At 28.5% G+C, this 22,939-nt stretch overlaps 1 protein-coding gene across 1 annotated transcript in view; it reads right to left on the bottom strand.

Moving 5' to 3' along the window:
- Positions 1–22,155, bottom strand: part of LOC135952232 (receptor-type tyrosine-protein kinase FLT3) — a 96,678-nt gene extending 74,523 nt beyond the window's left edge. The window contains exon 1 of the mRNA XM_065502081.1: positions 21,785–22,155. The gene's annotated coding sequence lies outside the window, so the exon portion shown is untranslated. The remainder of the gene's footprint in view (positions 1–21,784) is intronic.
- Between the last annotated feature and the right edge of the window lie 784 nt (positions 22,156–22,939).

Here is a 22,939-nt window from a genome sequence, read left to right as displayed (position 1 = left end):
ATATTAAAAAAAGAACACCGACAAATATTTGAAAATATGGTATTATTTATTGTATTTACAAAAAAACTTAGGGCCTCATTTTATAAAACGAAGCGTTCAGAAACATAAACATGTCGTCAACAGGGGTCAGGAATTTTGTATTTATCGATGACACTATGGACAAAAATGTATATTTTAAGTTATTTAAAAATAATTTATTGCAAAGTACTCAGAAATTGTGTATAAGCGACGGTTTTAGGTTTTACCAGGACACTGACCCAAAGCAAACGTCGCATCTTCTACAAACATGGCTTATTTGTAACTGTCCCCACATCGTTAAAACTCCAGCTTAACCACCAGGTATCAATGTTATTGAGAATTTGTGGAGTGTTCTGGAGAGAAATATTAGAAAACATCAGATAAATAATAATAAGGACTTAAAAAGTGCACTCCAACATGAATGGCGAGATAACGACGGAATATACACAAAAACTAATTAACTCTATGCAATCTAGACTTAAATCAGTTTTAAAACAAAAGGGATATCCACAAAATATTAGTTTTCTTTAAAATATGAATAAAAGTGTTTCAATTTATTGTTTGTAATTTAGTATGTATGTACACTAATTTAATTTAGTATGTAGGCATACTAAATAGGCACTAGGCATATAACTAATTTTGGCGAAATTTTTGGCATACCACCATAATGAAAATCATTTGTTTAGGTCATTTGGAATCAAAAACATCACGCACCAACACCAATTTCTAAAAGAAACTAAACTTTTTTTCCTCTGAAAAATTATATAAATAATTTCATAATTTTTTTTGCAAGTGTGAGGGATACTTCCCTTATTTAAAAATTATATTTTAAAGTATGACCGCAGTTACTATTAAAATAAAATATATTGTATTTCAAAATAATTGAAAATATTTCATGAAAAACTTTATTGCGTTTGGTGCGTGAACTTTTTTAACAACCGCGAAAAAATAATATCGTGGTTTTTTATATTTTTTAATACTCTATTCGACTATGCTATGCCAATTTGTATATTTGCAAAAATTGTCAATAGTATATCCCTAATGTACACGAAATAAGCTGTGAGGTTATTTTCCTTAAAATTTCGTTTTTATGTTAAATATTTTTAATAGATGAATTGTTTTTAAGTTTTTTTTTTGGAAATACAATAAATAATACCATATTTTCAAATGTTTGTCGGTGTTCTTTTTTTAACATTGTTACGAAATTGTACTTGAATTCAAATATAACGATTTTAAGGGCTGATTTAAAAGTAGCATAATGCGTTTAAATAACATTGCTGTAATTAGCAAACTGTAACATATCTGTGGGCATTATTAAATAAAAGCTTTCAGTTGACCATTGATCGTAAGTTGGCAACGCTGTTTGAATTCGAATATTCAGTTAAAGAACATTGTAGAAAGTACACCACAGATGTCGTATGATCTAGAATATTCGAACTTTGACAGTTAAAGAGCAATCTAGAGTGCAGATGGCAGCGTTATAAATAGTGGCAGAGATTGCAGTCGTGAGTGAGTTTATCAGAGACGCTTTTCGAATAAACATCAACTAGTGCCTTAAAGTGTGTTGTGTTTTTCAAGTAAATTCGTGTACATTATAAATTGTGTCTGTATTTCTGCGAATTTGCAAACGTGTATAAAAAACATTGAGTGACTATTTAATTCTGTTGTTGTTGTACATTTGAATAAATAAAGAGTTGTTACCATTTTCAAACTACTAAACGGCTTTTATTTGCAATCAAAAGTATCCGGTTTATTTAAAGGAAATAAACCAGCGTTTTGAAAAGGTTAAAACGTAACAATATGTAAGATAATTATAAAAATATTACGAAATCTATTATAAAAAGTCATATGCTCGAAATAAGCTGTAAGCCACTGTATTTTTCTAGTTCCAAAACGATGCATTCGATGAGTAGGGATCGATAATACAATGTTCTATAAATGGAGTAAAATCCAAAATAATAAATTTGGGAAATTAATGGACATTACATTACACTTTGTGGGTTCAGGGAATCGGAGAGCTAACAACTATTAAATAGACAAATAAATTAAAATTAAACAAAAATCATCTTTTATATAATATTTATTTATTTAGAGTTTTTAATTTTATAGCCCGAAAGTATAGTCTATGACATTTACTTTTTGAAGATAATTTCATTCAAATTATGGTCCTTTTCGATCACTCATTCCAACATTGCTACCGGTATATCGCGAATTACGATTTATATAACCTCAAACAAAAACATGCAGAGGTGTGAAATCGCACAGTAAAAGCTGGGTTTCCGCATACACCGTAATCGGCGCCGATAACGAAAACTGAAACTGAAAAACGTTGGTGTTCGTCACCGTCTCGTTTCTGAATTGTTTTCGTTTCAGTTGGTTGCGTTGCGGCATAAAACAGAAACGAATTATTTTTTTAATTTTGGATGTCGCACATTAAATAGAATTTTATTATTTTTGACAAAATCTATTATTTTGTTTTCGGTGCCGATTACGGTGTATGCGGAAACATAGCTTAACAGGTCCGGAACGCGAAATTTCTCACAGAAATACAGCTGAATAATTTTAAGATATTGTTGCGGTGAATTGCCAAACAATACAGACAGTTGATACCAATACAGACAGGTCTGTAAAATCAAGCGTGGTCTATGAAAATAAACAAATGAAAAATGTTTCTAGGATTTTTTTATTCGAAATTATTGTATACATCAAAAATATTCCAGTTATATCTGGTGTTCCTCAAGGTAGTCATTTGGGTCCAGTATTATTTCTAATATTCATTAATGATCTACCATCCTGTATTAAGAATTTCAAAATGTTAATGTATGCCGATGACGTTAAGCTCTTCCTTAGCTTAAATCAATCTAACCAATGTTCCTTACTTCAAGCTGATCTGGATAATTTTAACCAATGGTGTAATAAGAATTTAATGGATCTGAATTTGAAAAAATGTAAACAAATGACATTCTACAGACGAAGTCCAGTAATCTGTAGATACTCGATCAATGATCATCAACTTGATAAAGTTGAGATATTCCTTGATCTTGGCGTATTACTTGATAATAAATTATGTTTTAACTCTCACATTTCACAAACTATTAACAAAGCCAAAGGGGTATTAGGTTTCATCAAACGCTGGGGAAAAGAGTTTGATGATCCTTATGTCACAAAGCAATTGTTTACGTCACTTGTGAGACCAATTTTAGAATATGCTAGTGTTGTCTGGGATCCGCAGTGCGATACCTATATAAGGAAAATTGAATCCGTCCAAAAACAATTTCTTTTATTTTGCCTTCGCAAACTCCCATGGAATTCAAACATTAATTTACCATCATATGAAAGTCGATTAGCACTCATAAAACTCCCTACTCTAAAAAGTAGAAGAATATATATGAATATCTCATTCATGGTTAATTTACTGAATGGAACAACTAATTCGGAATTCCTACTTCGTAAAATCGAATTCATAGTTCCAAATCGACCAACAAGGAATTATATCCCACTTAAGATCCAATATTTCCGTTCAAATTATGCAAACTTTGATCCAATGCGTAGAGTTAGTGCTCAATTCAATAACTTCTATCATCTTATTGACTATTCGACTGATCCTAACGTCATCAAACGGAGTATTCATTTATTAAACTGATGACATTCAAACTTTGTATTTTTTAAATTATACTATAGTAAATACATTTTAATTAAGATTTAAGAATTATGCTAGCCTGTAAGAAATTGTAATTTCATTGGCGATTTAAATAAATAAAAATAAAAAAATAAAAAATCATGATATTTACAATATTTTATGGCCACATTTTACAAAAGGAATTTGTATGAAGAATACTGAGAAAATGGTTTTAAACTTTAATATTTACCATACAAATTTTGTTTAACTTAACGCCATTATAAATATTTCGAGGCCAAATAATCCTTTAGTTGTATGTATTATGTTAAGGGACAACTTAAAATAAACAAACAAATTTACTGAAATAAGTATAATTTTTTCTACTGTAAAAATATTGACGTGAATTCCCTTAATGGGAATTTGCTTTATTTTAAGTGAAATGAAAACATAACAATAGTATTTAAAAGAAATCTAACCAAGTTTATATGTACCTGTATGTATAGTATCTGTATAAAAAAAAAAATCTTATCAAAATTTTGACTATTTGATAGCGATAACAGTTACGACTGGCACCTGTTTAAAACAAATAAACGTAAAACCAAAGCAATTTCATAACAAAGGCTGTCAAATTTAACAGCACAATAATATTTGCTTGAATTAAAAATTTTAACTTGAAAACATTTAAGATAAATCCGAATTTTCGTAGCAAATTCGCATTTAAAACATTCGCATCAGTATGTCAGTACAAGTTCGGGAAAATTTATTAATTTACAATAACAAATATTGTTTGTATATAAATTATATACTTCATATTTTTACATTTCTTAAAAATATTAACGGCATTTACCGATTATACAAAATAAATAAAACGCTTAAATATAGATAGACAGACAGACAAATAGACTGTCATTTAACCAGCTAATTTTTTAAATAAAGCGCGATTTGTGTTTATTTTCAAGTAGTATGATTAAGAATTCCATAATAAAAATACCAAATAGTTTCCTATTATCGGTTCTCTGTTTATTAATTATTAAGTCCTCATTTTATTAAGCTAAATGTTTTGAAGCATAAGCTATTTGTATGAAGAATACTGCGAAATGTTTTCCACAGAATTTTAGAGGCTCATTTTATAAAACGCAACGACAAACTTTACGTTTCTGAACGCATCTGAAATCCAATTGGAAATTTCTGAAATACAATCATAAACTTCTGAAATACAATTGGAAATGATGTAAAGTAATCTTCAGAAAAAATATTCCTTATAATATAATTCATAATTCTTCAGAACATTATAATACTGAAAAAAAGCTTTTTCACATTTTCCAGATATATTTTACATTGAAAATTCGACATTTTTGCAGTTTGTTTTACACATTTTTCTCCTAGTCGAGAAATAGCTGTGAGAAAAATTGCATGTTATTTGGAAAGATCAAGTTTTATCCAAAGCTATACCAAACTTATGTGTTATTTATGTCCTCCATAATTCCCATACACATGATTTTAATCGGACCAGTACACAGAAAAAAGTTTCAACATAAGTATTATGATTTCATTGATTTCAAGTCATAACATTTATAAATTATTTCTTAAATAGTATGATTTATTTCATATTTTTTGTTTTAAAATAAAATCTAGAAGTTTTGAAAAATATAATTACAATTTCATTTACATATGTATGTATGTATATCTTTATGTTGTTCAAAAATGTTTGAAATTTTCCTTGGAAATTTTTTTATTTTTTTATAATTTTCAGCTACAAAATGAGATAATAGTCGCGAAAATTATCAAATTGTTTTAAGAGGATGGGATGCTTAAATGTTTATGGATGTTTTATTACGTCTAATTATATTTTTAAGTTTCAGATATTGTTTATTTACACACATACACACAGTTACTAAAGTATACGTACGATCGACTTTTTGGACCTTGTTTTAAAAATCTATATATTTTAAAATACAAGGGCTAACTCATGCATTCACTCACTCACTGATTCACTGACTCATCAGTCATGAGTGAGTGAGTGAATGAATATGTCAGGCCTTGTATTTTTATATATATAGATTTTTATAAAAAGGCCCAAAAAGTAAATCGTACGTATAATTTAGTAACTGTGTGTATCTTAAAATATTGGCCAATATATGGCTATTATGCAAACATTTTTCAACTAATTCATTATATAATACAATTATAATGCAATTTATTATTAAATATTATAAAATTTACGTAAAAAATTAAAAAATTACATTATTTTTATGAACATATTCTTATTCTGAATGAAAAAAGTTTGGGCAAAAAAGTCATGTTCGATTAATAATATTTATTACAAAATTCATTCCAATTATGAATTTCTATTTTCTGTGTAGTTTATAAGATATAAATTTATTATAATTTTGTATGATGTACTACGTTATGTAATACATATGGGCAATTCCATATCATCGTACTTGACATTTATACGCCTATAGAGTGGAATAGATTTTGCAAAAATAAGAGTATCTGAAAAATAATTTGGTCCTTATATTCCATTCCGAGGGTACTATATTTTAAAATAATAAAAAGTTCTTACGAAACATTGTTGTCCAAAATATCGAGCGAAATACGGGTATATCGTACGTGACATAAAACGGAAGTAATTTTGAGGTACATGTAGAAATATGCGAAAATTTGCGAATCGTGAGAGGCGCTATGTTTTCTTTAAATTTCCTTCACTAAACGAAATATGTTTCCTTTACAATCCGTCATATTTAAATAAAAACAATCTTTGGATGATTTTATAAGTATAAGTAAGTATAAGTAAGTAATTTAATATCGTACGTGACAGATTTTTCTCTTATAATAAAATAATATATATTCTGTAAATATATGTAAACAAAAACTAAAAAAAATAATAGAAAATATACATACATACATACATACATTCGGTTTCAATAAACAATTTTATAATAGCAAATAAACAATCAGAGTCAAATTCATTTCACACTATATGCTAATTGGGATCTGCAATTTTAGCCTAAAACAGACCAATTAAATTAAAAAATTAAATATAGTCAGTTTAAACTATTATTTATTTATAAAATGTTGTAATAAGCTCTAAATACTTACACATAATAATATTAAGGTGTTTTCTCTATAGATGGAAAATGGGTAAAAACCCAATTGGTAAATACCCGGTAAAATGGGTATTTACTAAAAATGTGGATAAAAACTATCTTGAAGATTATATGGAGCAGAAAAACATTGGATGGTTCAAGAAAATGATTTTTTTTATTTAATTTTATAAAGAAAATGAAAAAATTGTACATAGTAGTTGTAAAATAAAGACATGAAGACTTGTTATTCACTGTTGCTGAAACTTTCAATATTAGTTTCACTTGAGAAATAATCAAAAATAGCATGAGGTGTCGGTGAAGAATGGATTATTCCAGTAGAAGTGGATGGTATGTCATCAAATGATTCGGAAAAACTGATCAAATATTTATTCGAAATTACTTTCATACTCGGTAATTTGTATAAGGGTTGTAAGTCCTGGAAAAATTGTACCCAGAGTGGGTGATTCACAATAGAAACAATATTGGCCTTGGCTAGTTTCTCATTTAGGCTTTCAGTAATTTTTGGGCATGTGAGTGAGAGTGAATTTGGAGAATTTGAAGAACTTACACTATCACTGTATTCAAATGAATTCTCAGTTAAAACTTTTTCGGGTGTTATACCAATTGCCCTTTTGGCCATACTAGGACATTTTAGACAATTTATTAAATGTTTGGACATTTTATTTATATTTGGTCATTTATAAATTGTCTCACAAAATTTACAGTGTTTGAATCACTGGCACTTGTAGAAAAATGTTTCCATATTTTTTCATTACTTGGTCTTCCCATGTTAAAACCTAAAAACTATTTATGTAAATTTGTTGCATTTTACAACTACTAGCACAATAAACACATACCTTCTCGCTGAATTAAAAATTTAATTCGCCTTTTTGAATTTTTTTTAGTTTCTAATATGAATAAAAATATTTATAGGATTGACATTCAGTTTTAAAATATTTTGTTATTAAAATCATTTTATAAATACCCAAAAAAAGATTAAAAAATGAAATATACCTGGTATTTACCCATGCATCGGGTAAATACCGGGTAGAATCCCATCTATAGTTTTCTCCTATTCAAATCATCTTGAATAAAAGTTTCATTTGGATTTTTGGGGTTTCAGTCGTGGTAGTCATTCTCGTGGAATTACCCATATGTATGTAATTGTAAAAGGGGAATATTTTATGCAGTCTATGTATGAAAATTTAACTCTGTAACCAAGTATTCGTAAAAAAATAAACTTTGCAATTATCTATTTATTAATAAATATAAAATTTATGACATAAGGTTAAATAAAAAAGGAAAATAACCAAGAAAAACAAATAAAAAACAAACAAAAACCTCAAACAAAAAACATTCAAAGAAATAGTTCTTAGTAACTACCCTGCAGTAATTTTGACAAATTTCTGATCACTTTTCTGAATCTTTTTAGTGCAAAGGGAAGTTAATTTATACATCCTACGATCGTAAAGTAGTCGGAGGATATGCAAGTTACCTGAGAATAATTCAACTGCTAAGAACTGATTATTAGACTAGGGTCAATTAGCTTCCGCGTATGAATTACATGTTAAAATAATAAGTTATGAAGGTAGCCAAGTAAGCAGTTGGGTAGCTAGTAAGAAAACTCTCTCTATGTAACAGACATATGAACTAGCATACAGACTCTTGTTTTAAGGTCAATTGTTTTCCCGCCTAGGACATGTTAATATAACTAGTCACCTAACATTTAAATTATAGGTACAATCACTAGTTCGGGGAAGTCATCCAGAACTGCTGGGTACATGCATACATTCCAACACTCACAGATGTCTACTACATACAGACGTACTTAACAATGATTTGATAAGTCGATTTTATTCAGAGTCAATAATAAATTAAACACGAAATTAATTTTGTGGTGCGTATCGTACCTTCACAATTCTTTTTTTTTTACTTTTAGCTCATATAATAAATAAAACAGTGTAATAAATCTGTTGAGTCTTCTGGCAAAATTCAGTAGAAAATTTGTGTTTCAATTGAACCATGTAAATTCATGTCTCTTTAATCGGAAAATACATGATGAATATATGTATTTATTAACATTTAGTACATATGTACATATATATATCTGGGATTGATTTTCCAACACCAACGAACCCTTCACCATAAGTGGTAAGCGTTTATACATGCATATATTATATGTTTGACATTCCGTTTGTAATTTCTACAATATTTATTGTAGCTGAACTCGGCATTCATAGCCACCAGAGTCCGAATTCTATCGAGTATTCAGATCAGTGGTCGACATAAAGAGGACATACTTTGAATTATAATATCATGTTATGCACTTAATTTTTCTATTGGAATCTGACTAGTCATTGATTGAGATTTTTGGTCGTATAACGTATGAAATCTAAAAACACTCAAATCTGTCACAAATATGGAGATATCGTAGTTAAAAAAATTAGGTTTTCGGTCTAGTGAAATTGTTCATATCGCATTAGAAATCGTATCTTTAATAAAGTCTATAGTTAGAGCAAAAAAAAAAAAAATAATCGATTTCATTTGAAAAATGTGTGCCTATATATCAGATACTAAGTTCTGTACATAGACAATTTCACTTAATATGAAATCCCCCATCCCGATCGATGTCATCCGATCGGTATAAAATTTGCACCAAGGTTAGTCCCATTGGATAGTAATTCAGATACAATTTTTCAACAAGACCGTTTTTTTTTGGTGAGATATCAAAATAAATATTTTAACTCAAAAATTGGGTTACAAAATATTTATTTTGATAGATAACCCACTCGCATCCCACTAAGTGATCAAAAAGGTCTTCAAGGAAAAGACCTAAGATATATTTTCAGCAAAAATAAAAATTAAAAAAGAGTCAATTTTGAGAAAAAAGTCAACAAATAGGGTAATTTTTAGAAAAATACATACCTTTTAATACGACATTTTAAAGAATTTCGAAAAAATCTCGAAAAAAGCATTAGTAATTAATAAAATGCTAAATGAAAACATAAAACTTTAATTTAAAGTATAATACGACTCGGCAATTCCGGATATATTAGCCGATTTTAGCTTTTTTCTATTAAGGTGAAGGGTGTTTGGGGTTTGGGACAACCTAATATAGCACTTGTTTACTACTACAATCATTCACACTATTTGCCACATGCAATTCAACTGATAAAATAATTTACAAGACATTGATTTCACTTGTGGAATGCAAAACATAACATATCTTATGCACTGTTTTGGAGACGTATTTACATAGTATTTCTGACATTTGATACAGTAATTGAAAATGTTTAAAATAATGTTCCTGTTTCATAACTCAGGACCGATTTTTCCCAATTTGCTACAACAAAATTCTCTAGATCATAATATTTATTAGTTATTTGTGGGCTTCGGAAAGTTTATTTCGACTCTCCATCTATAAGAATATATTTATAAATATAAAAACTCAAGACATACAATTTTTGTGTTAAAACATTTATTTTGATAGATATCCCACTCGCATCCCACTAAGGGACTAAAAATATCTTAAAGGAATGGACCTAGGCTTTCTTTTGAGCAAAAAAAAAAATTAAAAAAGGGCCCATATTGGAAAAAAATTTTGATTTTGCAAAAAAAAATTAAAAAATTGTATGTCTTGCGTTACAAAATATTTATTTTGATAGATATCCCACTCGCATCCCACTAAGGGACTAAAAATATCTTAAAGGAATGGACCTAAGCTTTTGACTACAAAAAAAATTTTAAAAAAGGGCCCATTTGGAAAAAAAATCGTATTTGCAAAAAAAAAAGTCAAAAATTGTAAGTCTTGAGTTAAAAAATATTTATTTTGATAGATATCCCACTCGCATCCCACTAAGCGACCAAAAGGGTCTTCAAGGATAATATCTAAGCTTTTGTTTGACCTAAAAAAAAAGATTAAAAAAGGGTCCATTTTGAAAAAAAAAAGTCAACAAAGTTTTTGATTTTGCAAAAAAAGTCAAAAATTTTATGTTTTGAGTTACAAAATATTTATTTTGATAGATATCCCACTCGCATCCCACTAAGCGACCAAGTAGGTGTTCAAGGAAAATATCTAAACTTTATTTTAAGAAAAAAAAAAAAAAAAAAAAGGACGCATTTTAAAAAAAAGTCAAAAAAGTTTTTGATTTCGGAAAAAAAATATTAAAAATTTTTTATTTTTTTTTTTAAATATTTTTTTTCGAACGATCGAAGAAATAGCTATCTATACTATTTGGGACACATTTTGCTAAGAACAATAGGTAATAAGTTACATGGATAAGAAAAAACCCCTGTTTGACCAAATTGTCAAAATTTTACCCCCTATAACTCAGAGAGTTCTCGACCGATGTTGTTGAAAAATTGTGTCTGAGTTACTATCCAATAGAGCTAACCTTGGTGCAAATTTCATCCCGATCGGAAGACATCGATTTCAAAAGTTGGTTCACTTGACATGAAATGCCCCTTATATATTTGGGTATTCTACGAATTATTCTGAGCAACTTTGCCCTAGAAACAAACAATAGGTCTAAAAGGAGTTTGTTCTTGCAGAAATTGAAATCATACAAATAAAATTCAACAAATAAAAAATGTTTCTTCTGAAGTGTTGATAAAGATCATTTACTTTCCCAGTAAATACTTGCAACGAGAGAATAAAAATTTACAACATTACTCTCTTAAATTCTCAAAAATAGTAAAAAGTAAATGAACGCTTTTCCAGTAACAGTTATTTTATACACAGAATTTTCTTATTTTATTTCTTTTAAAATGTATAAATACTAGGGATGCCAAACGGGACTGGGTTTTACAAATCCCGGGATTCGGGATTTTAGAAATGTAAATCCCGGGATCCCGGGATTTTTCGGGACCCCGGGATTTTTCGGGATCCCGGGATTTTTCGGGATTTCGGGATTTTTCGGGACTTCGGGATTTTAGTTAAACGTCAAAAACATCAAATTCAACAATAAAAACTATTATATCATTAATATATTTAAGTAAAAACATAACAAATCAAAAACTAATGCGTTAAATTAAAATAAAATGGTCCATGATTTCCCCTAGCTCCATACAATTGTCCCCCGGAGTACTGTTTGAGCAGTCATAAATATCTTGATTATGCGGCAATCCTTATAAAATTTTGCACAAAATAAGTTGTAAATACTCTGAAATTATACTGTAAAGTACTGCGGAAATCAGGCTACATTTGCCCCTAGTCCCCTTTAGAAAATAACTTGAACATAAATTTCGTAAAAGTGTAAATTGTGTAAAAGCCTGTTAATGCAAGGGAGACGTGCTGCTCTCCGATTCAAATGAAAAAATCTGTCTGCGTTTGGATTTGAAGTGAGATTAGTATTATAAAAAATATGCTGAAATTTAGCTTTCTAAGTATTTTGGGTGCTTCAAAAATCTTCCTAAAATATCAAAAATCTCATAATATTTCGGGATTTGTTAATCCCGAAAAATCCCGGGATTCTTTTTCACAAATCCCGGGATTCGGGAAATACCGATCCCGAAAAATCCCGGGATTTTCGGGATCGGGATTTCGGGATTGGCATCCCTAATAAATACTCACATTTTCTTCAATTGTATTGAAAATTCTTTTTATACCCTTCACCTTCGTGAGAAGGGTATATATAAGTTTGTCATTCCGTTTGTAATTTCTACATTTTTCATTTCCGACCCTATAAAGTATATATATTCTGGATCCTTATAGATAGCGGAGTCGATTAAGCCATGTCCGTCTGTCTGTCTGTCTGTCTGTCTGTCTGTCTGTCTGTCTGTCTGTCTGTCTGTCTGTCTGTCTGTCTGTCCGTCTGTCTGTCTGTCTGTCTGTCTGTCTGTCTGTTGAAATCAGTTTTCTGAAGACCCCAGATATCTTCGGGATCCAAATCTTCAATAATTCTGTCAGACATGCTTTCGAGAATTTTGCTATTTAAAATCAGCAAAATCGGTCCACAAATGGCTGAGATATGAGGAAAAAACCAAGACAACCTCGATTTTTGACCTATTTTTTTTACCTATATCTGGATTACTAAGACATTAATATAGACAATATGGATATCTAATGATAGATATTTCAAAGACATTTGCAACGACGTATATAAGACCATAGTAAGTTGGACCTACAATGGGTCAAAATCGGGAAAAGAATTTTTTTTAAAAAAAAAAAAATTTAAAAAACAAAAAAAAAATTTTTTAAATTTAAAAAAAAAAATTTTAAAATTTAAAAAAAAAAAAATTTAAAATTTAAAAAAAAAAAATTTTTAAACTTTAAAAAAAAAAAAAATTTTAAATTTAAAAAAAAAAAATTAAAATTTAAAAAAAAATTTAAAATAACAATCGAAAAATTTTTTTTTCCAAAAAATTCAAAAAAAAACTGGAAAAAAAATTAAATTTTGTTTACCTAAAAATATTTAAAATTTTGAAGTATAATTTGGTGAAGGGTATATAAGATTCGGCACAGCCGAATATAGCACTCTTACTTGTTTTTTTGACATTTTTTCACCACAAAAATAAAATTGTGAATAAATAAACATTAAAACAAAACATATGAAATATAACGAGTTCAAAATAGAACTTGTAATAGTTTGCAACGAGAGAACACTCTCTAAAATGTATATGCTCTTGATTTTTTCTCTACTTGCAAGTTTTTTGAGTTAATGAACGCTTTTCCAGTAACAATTGTTACTAACTAGTAACAACTTTTAGTTATTGAACATAGCTAATATAAATTTGAAATCAAATTGATAAAAATGTTCAGAATTATCATTCTGGTTCCTTACATTTTAACGCAAATTTTACACAAACTTTGCAGTGAATCACAACGTATTTTGCACATTGAATTATAAAAAAAAGTTTTTGGGAAGATTAGGGTTGTTCGAAAAATAACACATAACGATAATTTTTTTCAAATGATATTGTCGTAGTCCACCCAATTATGAAAAGAAATTCCACGGGAGTTTTTTTCCCTTTTCTCATTTTTCCTATTCAAATTCTATGTTAAAAAACGAAAAGGGAAAAAAATTTATTTTTTTTAAAAAAATACAAATTTAATAATTGAGTTAGGCATTAATGTGTGGAAATCTACAAAATATAGAGCATTTAGAGAGTCCAAAAGACTAAAAAGTCAAAAGCTCATGGTAATTCTATAATCAATCATGTACTTCTATTATTGGAAAGAAAATTATTCGAATAAACTGGAAAGACATGCCTAGATCAAAATACTTGATCCATTTCTAATATTTTTTTCAAAAGTTTCGTAGTTTTATGTGATATTTTTTGATGAAAATAAATTTATTGTTGTTGGATCCAATGATTTTAATAACATATATTTGCTTTGGATGGATCTTAGCTAAAACTAACAACTGCAAAATTTAAGTGCAATCGGATAACTAGAACACGTACCGGAAATCGATTGAAAGTTGTAAAATTCCCCATTTAAATACTGTGTTTTAAACATTTGCAATAAACTTAAGCTTCTAGAGAAAATTATCTTTCTAACAAGGTATAAAACAATAATTTCGAACATAAGCGTAGCTAGACTATTATATTGGGGTGGGCAAGTGTCCTTCCCAAATAGTAAAAAAAATAAACAATTTTTTTATAAAAAAAAATAATTTTTTATTAAAACAAAACTAAAATCATAGAGAAACATAGAGCGGAAACTAGAAAAAAACTCAAACAAAAAAATTCCTCAAAATAATCACACATACGAGTGTTGTTTTTGTTTTCACATAGTTTTTTCTACTAATACATTCTCACCACTTAGGTTTCTGACAACTGAGTTAGGTCTTTGACAGGAGAGTTTTCGCTCTATATCTATTCTCTATGAATAAAATATCACAAAAATTCAGTTTGCTAACATAACTACTTCATTTTCAATATTTAAAACTGCTAATTTATTTTATAAAATATTTTTATAATTTTTTTTTTTTTATATTTAAATGCAGTTTTTTTTTTAATTTTCCTCTTGATCTAAACTGTTATTGTAAATGTTATATTGTATACATATATATACACGCTTTTGTACAAATATTATTATAAATAAAGAATTGAGTTGAAAAAAAACTGCTAAATTTGAAAATCGTTCCTGAAGCATTGCACTACGTAACCATTCTTTTATTCTAGGCATATCTGAGAAACTTCTTTCGCAATTATCAGAACTAATAGTAAGGCTTATTGCCACTTGTAAAAGTATGTAAATGCTTGGAGAGATATTCTTGTCAATTTTGGATTTTATTATATCAAAGTTTAATTGTTTTTCGCTGAATATGTGTTTAAACTAGTACTAGTGCTTCAGCTTTCATAGAATCAGAATCAATTTGCAAAACATGTTTAAAGACATTGTTAACAGCTTTAGGTAATGGAATGTTTTGGAATCGGTATTCGATATTAAAAATTATGCTATCTATTACTGGATTATATATATTTAACTTCCAATAATCAACTGAAGGAATAGAATCCGGCTTTTACCTAATGTGGATTCTATATAAAAATCTTCAAGATCACTTTTAATTACAGCGTAATTTTTAATTACTGAGTTACAATTTTCATATCTACAACTCCATCTAGTTGTGCAAAGGCTGTTTATTTTATACTGTTTAATTTGAGGAGCTTGGCTTAGGCTTTTTAAATCATTATTATTTTCTGGTTTCGAAAAGTGAATGCATAAAGCCTCTAAGAATGTTTGCGCTGATGATACATATGTGTGAACATGAATCCACAATGGCTTGCGGATTTGACTCCTTCATTTTAGCTTGTAAACCGTTTTTAAAACCAAACATTACATGTGCTCCGTTGTACATGTGTGGCATTGGAATATTTTTTAACTTTTTGAGTTCCAAAAACCAAATGATTAATGTTGAGTTCCAAAAAATTCTTTCTGCCACTTTTCAAATTTTTATCTGGGGTGGGCAAATGCGAGTCTGGGGTGGTTTTGCCCACCCAAGCCCCCACCTATATACGCCAATGATTTCGAATGAAAACTAACAAAGTTATGCTCGTTTTATTTGACCAAATATTGAGCAAAAAGTACTAGTTTACGCATATTTTACTCGCATTTCTATTGTTGACATAACTTTTGTATTCGTTTTTCTTGAATATATGACGTAGGTAAATGCTAATAACTTAGTTATTTTTAACTCGATGTTCATATATTATACCTTGTTAGAAAAATAATTTTCTCTAGAAGCTTAGGATTATTTCAAATGTTTAAAAAAAACAGTATTATAATAGGGAATTTTATTAAAATATCGAAAAAGTACCATTATTTATCCAATTTTACAACTATCAATTGATTGACGTGTTCTAGTTATCCGATTGCACTTAAATTTTGCAGTTGTTAGTTTTAGCTACAAATGAACACAATAAGACCCATCCAAAGCCAATCTATTTTTTTAATGGCACGTCTAATGTACATACATTAAATACAATTTAACATTTGGTAAAATCATCACTAAGTTTTTAATGAATCATTAGTAAGATTTAGCCTAAACTTCTAGAATTATGAGGAATTTACACAGTATCATCATATATTTTGGCTATAAAGTAACAGTGATTGCTGAGTTGACAGCCCTTGGACGAGTGAACTCGGGTCATTCCGGTGCGTAGAACCGGCTGTCATGGGAATGGTAACTATATGGTTATTTATAGTGCTGTAAAGTTAAAGGTTTTTTCTTGTCATTTTGATATTAGAAAAATATGATTTTTTTTTTACTTTTGAATGGAAGTGCTTTTTTCTTTAAAGTTTTTTTTTGCATAGCACATGTTTTTATAAAACAGTTAGCAGTTAACCATTCCACGTAGTTATTAAGGAGTTTTTGCGTGTTCTTTTTATATAAAAGTGAAGTGATTAGGAACTAGTTTTAAATCTATAGAAACTAAATTAAAAAAAAAGTTTGAAAGGCCAGAACAAATTAAAGAGGTTAAGTGTAAATTACAAATAATACTGTAAAGATCAAGAGTAAGTACTATAAATTTTAGCTGCAATTATCTGCCATTCCAATAACCTGAACGATATCAGGGCCTTCATATTTTACACATTTTTTTTTTGTATTTTGTTGGTCAATTTCAAAAATTATGTAAGTTTGAGAGTTATTTACGTCTATGCTGATTTGGCCAAACCATGTATTTGTTTGTCGAAATTTTTTCAATGGATCATTTATGTTATTTTTTATTATAAACCTAATTAAAGCCATTTACAAAAATTACATACTTTTGTCGATACTTTTATAACGTCAATGTTTATTTGGCCAACTCCTGTATGCAATTTATAATATTTTTTGCGATGGATCGAGTGTGTTTTTCTAAAATGTACACCAAATTTAAAATTTTACATGAATAAACTAACTTTTCCGATAATTTCAAAACGTCGATGATTATTTGGCCAAACCCTGTATACATATGTATCTCTAAATTTGTACGACCATTTTTTTCAATCACTTATGCTATTCTTCATTTTTGGACTAAATTTCATGCATTTACATGAATAAACTAATTTTTCGATAAACGTCCATTATTGTTTGGCCAAACCCTGTATATGTAATCTGAAATTTATTTTATTCTTTATTTTTGAATTTATATTATTCTTTTTTGGCCAAACCCTGTATTTGAATATTAAACATTTTTATTTTTATAATTTCAAATTATTTGTGGAATATCGGTAACGGTATTTTAGCGGAAACGGTAATTGCAGTTATTTCGTTAACGGTAGCTTAGCGTTAACGGTATTCAATCTTGCTTAGAAATCTTCATTTCTCCCTACGATTTTTTATTGCTTTTGTATCCCTACAAATCCAGCCACCCCAATACATACATACATACATCGGGGTTGTAAATGAAAATTGTACATATTAAAAATGGAATAACAAATAAATTTTCTGGTTTGTGAAAAAAATAATAATTGACCTTAAAAATGCATATATTTATGTATATTTCAGCAATTGCAAAACAATATGTTTTAAAAACCAGATTATGAACATCTATATACATATATGTATATGAATTTATGTTATCAAAAACATACTCTTTATCTACTTGTGGTATAGGTAAATTAATCATTTTAATCAAATTACAACATAAACCATTAATTAGTCCTTAAATTTGTGTTAGAAAACATGTACAATAAAATAATAAATGTTATGACGAAAAAAAAATAGAAACTCGTTTCTGTTATGATGAAGCCATAACAAATCATTTATTTTTGGGTTTCTCGAAAACGTTTAGAATACAGAAAATTATTTTAGGTAATGTACTCGTATACAAAGTGTAAATAATAAAATAGGGTCGTTTAATTGACATTAACAGCCAATTAGAGTGTATCTAGATAGTCTACACACCAAATTTTGTCATTTTCCATATTTGCGAAAGTTATATATGTATGTCTGTCTGCATACATATGTATGTATTAGGGTGACAGCCGATTTTTTGTTTAGATTTCAAAGAGTGCCGGGTGGAATATTGTGACACTAGGCCTAAAAGTTAAGTGCTGAAAATTTGAGCCAAATCGGATAACGATTTTGGGACGCGCATTGAGGTCAAAATTCAGATACATATATGCAAAATTTCAGTTTTTGTAAAAATTTTGTTATTAAATAAATACTTTTGCAATTGAATGCAAAAGAATCAAAATGTGTACGTAATTGTCGTTGTAATAAGATATAAAATTGGTTAAAAAATGTTAAAGTTATTACATATTCCCCAGACCATTAACGTGTCTCAGGCCACTTGAACAAGAAATTTAGGAAAAAAAAATTAACATATTTTGAGAAAAATTAAAATAAAAGCTTTTATTTAAAATATATCCGTATTTACATGTGTATGAGTTTTTGTCTTTATAGGATACCGTTAACCTTAGTTTTTTAACGGCTGCTTCGAATCTCCATTTTTAAATTTTTAAAAATTTTGCTAAACAAATTTCAAAATTTTTGATCATCACATTGGGATTTATTGAGATCATAATAGAGAATAAAAATATGAAAAAATTATGTCAATACCTCCTATAATTTTACGGAAACTACGATTTAAATTTTGCGATTTTGGGGAAAAACCAAACTGTTATGAATTTTAACTAAAAGCTATACATAAAATTATAGGCTAGATAATTCTAAATATACTCTGCAAGTTTTACTGTAACTTCTAACGATTAGTCCAGTTTGAATGAAACTTCACATGCGCAAAGAAGAAAATTGTCGAGTTTAAGGCCGTTATTTTGTAATTCACTTCACCAAAGTAATATTTATGTGCATAGAAAAAACAAAATTTCACACATTTCAAACATTTGTTTTACATACAAATTCTGAAATAAAACAAGCGCACCAAAATTTAAGCGTTGATTTGCAGTTCATAATTTGAAAGTTTCGTACATAAAACAAAAATAAATTTTTAAAATGTGTGAAATTTTGTTTTTGCCATGCACATAAATATCACTTTGGTGACGTGATTTACAAAATTAGGGCCTAAGTTTTGCATTTGTACCTCATGGGCTCACCAGGGGCGCGGCCAGGGATCCCCAAAGTAGGACACCTCGGGTATGTTAAATATTTAAAATGATCCTATTTCTTCGCTTGTGTTCCGATTTCAAAAATTTCATTTAAATACCACTGTATTTTTAATATCGGTTAACCGTTAATCGATTAACCGATTCATTTTGGTCGGTTAACTGTTCGAATAATTCAAAATTACCGATTTACGAATAACAAATAAACCGATAATTTTGTGTCGATTAACCGATTAACCAAATTTTCTTTTTTCGCACTTTAACTTTTTTTTTGTATTTATTTTTCGACTTTAATTCAAATACAGTAATTTTTAAATTACGTTAAATTGATTTTCGAATAACAAATAAACCGATTAATTTTTGTCGATTAACCGATTAACCGAAATTTCTTTTTTTCGCACCTTAACATATTTTTTTTGTATTTATTTTTCGACTTTAATTCAAATACAGTAATTTTGACTTACCTGCACAATCAACTTTGCACGATATTTTGTGCAGGTAAGTTAAAAATGCAGTTAACCTCAATGCACTTACCTGCTCATTGATGCTGGTAAGTGCATTTACAGTTTACTGCCCAAAAAAGCAGCTAACGACAAATAGTTTACACGAAGCTTTGTGATTTTTCCGTCTAAAAATAACGCAAATTGACATTTTAGCTACTTTTAAAATTATTAAGAAGTGTACAACATATTTTTTCATTCAAAATAGTATTTTTCTTATTTGTTTTGATTTAATTTTGTATTAGGCAGCTAAATTAAATTTTGTTCATGAAAACCAGTTATAGCTTCCAAAAGTATTATGTACTTATCTTAAATGTGCAGGTATGAACAATGCACTTAAATTAACGAATTTATATGGAGTTTGGTAAATAAATATACAAAACACAAGTTTTGTGCACTTATATGCAAAATGCTCTTAAGTGAAAGGCAGGTAAGTCAAAACTACTGTACAACATTACATATTTTTTCGAACATCCAAGAAACATGTTCAGTGAGTATAACAACTGACATATATAATTTACATCGATGGCTTAATATAGAAAGGTCGTATCTCAACTTTTAGTTACTTTACAGGAGAAGGAAAAAACTCAAACTAAATCTAAAAGTGAAGGCCAAAAACTAACAACTAAAACATTGTAATATATCAAAAAATACTTTTAGAAAAGTTGTTTTTTTTTTAATATAAACCAAAAAATATGCATTCAACATTAAATGAGTTAGGGGTTTTTCTTCCAAACAATTTTTGAAATGGACTGGTTTTTTTTAAAATTACTGTAAATCTGTTATTCTTCAACATAGAAAACTGAATTTTTTAAGGGAGGTATACTTGAGATTTGTCTAATGGAATATGTAAAAACCCCGATTTAGAAAAAAACGTTATACGACCTTTCTATATTAAGCCATCGACATGTATTTGTCGAATGTGAACATGATAATAAACGAAACTGGAACTGGAATCGAAATTATTAGAAGTATTTGGATATTCTTTATCATGCCTTACTTTCGATTTTTCCAACATCTACAATCAGCGAGTGAGTTTTTTCCAAGTCGGGTTTTATTAAAACTAAAGAAAATTATTTACTTTTTGGTTGAATTGTGTTTCGTTTATTTTTTATGTTTTTGTTCATTTTATTAATGAAATTCTTACATAAGTACAGAAAATTCGTGGTTTTATTTTCACTTTAAAATTTAAATAGAAATTATTCGGTTAATTTAAAATTAACCGATTAAATCTATATCCCGATTAATTATTTGCTCGATTAACCGATTAAACCAGAAACCCGATTAATTGAATACCCTAGTAGTTATACACAATTCCATTTGACAGGGAAAATACTATTATAATTTTTAAAAAAAAAAAGTTTTGTTTTCATCTTTATCAAGGCGTATAACAAGGTGAGTGCGTCTCGGCAACAAATACAACAATGCAAAAACAACAGGCAATTTGTTTTTGTTAAAATGTACGGTAAATGTCAAAATCAAGGCGAATTAAAATATTACTGTTATTTACAATAACAAATGTAAACATAAACAAAGTTTGACATATAGTGTACATAAAACCACAGCGAATTAAGAAACAGCTGATTTTATGCACTCACCTTGTTAATACGCCTTGATCTTTATTAAGGAATTTTATATTTTTCAAGCGAAATTCTTTGAACATATGTATGAAAAAAAAATATTGTGATTTATAAAAAAAAATAATTGTCACACATTCGTTTTTTGACGCATTGTTCACCACTTGTGGTGGTGGAGGGTGTATAACAAATTCCAAAATCAAATTGAAAACTTCTAACTAGATGGCTATTTTGGTGTTAAATGAGACTTCAAAAACTGCTGGCACTAAAAAGGCTAAACTGGCAACACTGTTTCCTGTATAAGTAAGTTACTATACAATGAAATATGAACTTTTCAAATGTTTGCTTTATAATGACATGGGGTCCCAATATCGTAAAGTACCATTAAATGTAACACTTACAATAAAAACATTATCTTAACTTTTGTGGCAATTTGTTCGTTTACCAACATATTGTTCACTTAGTTGGTTGCACTGTTTACTTACCATTTAAAAATGTTTAGTACTCATTTGTGTGGTTCTCCGAATATGTATCTATAGATGAATGTATTTACGTATAAATGTATGTATTTGTGTGTGGATACGATTGAGTACTTGTGTGGGTGTTTGTTGTTATTGTTGCTTTTTGCAGTATCTGTATAATGTTGTAGGTATCATTATTAATGGGAATTGTGAGAGAATTGTAGATTCTTTTAGAATTTAATTAATTATAAGCGATGCCACAGGATCAGGTAACTGAATGACGTCTCATATTCTTGTTGTATTTTTTAATGTTTATGTTTGTATTTTATATAATTTTTATCACACGATTTTATTCATTTCACTGTACGAGTATGTACTTATACATACGTACATACATATGTTCATATACATATGTATGTATATTAGTAAGTATGTATGTATGTTATTAGCAATAATAATAATAGGTATGATGTTTGCTATTACGAGTTTGCAATTAATTTTATTTTAAATTAGTATAATTAGCACACCTTCACATGTAAAACTGAAACAACAATATAATATTTTACGGGTTTATTTTCATAATTTGGCGGTTGTTTGTTTATTTATTTTCTGAATTTATTATTCAGAATTTTCAGAAACACAGTGTGGATTATATCTGTATAGTGTCATTATGAGCAGAACAGAGTGTTACAGATTGAGCAGAACATTTCTATTAAAAAATTCGGTTAAATTCAATAAATACAGATAACAATTGGAATTTCTTTTTTCAGATGAGCTGACCTAAACAACCAGCGAAATGCGCATCGAACTAGCTTGATTCCTGAACAGTACATTTCAATGAATTTATTTCAGATTCCAGCTCGTAACAATTATGTAAAACTTATCCAATAAACCTAAAACCATAGAGAATTATACATAGAATTATACATTTTGTTGTTGCAAGAGTTAGGTTTTTGACAATTCCGTCTCGTCTCTATGTTACCCTATGCCTAAAACTATCACAAGTTCTATATTAGCTTCTGTGAATGCCGGGAGTATGACTATTGTAAAAATATTGTCCAGAAATATGTAATTTCGTAACAGGTAAATAATGAAAATTCCATAAATCTTAGAAATGCAATTATTAAGTCTTTTGCAATACATACATATATGTAATTACTAAAGCGGGACGAAAAAATG

The sequence above is a fragment of the Calliphora vicina genome, chromosome 2 (assembly GCF_958450345.1).
Source record: "Calliphora vicina chromosome 2, idCalVici1.1, whole genome shotgun sequence".
NCBI lineage: Eukaryota > Metazoa > Arthropoda > Insecta > Diptera > Calliphoridae > Calliphora > Calliphora vicina.
Note: the sequence above shows the minus strand (reverse complement) of the source record. Positions and strands in the feature narration are given on the sequence as shown.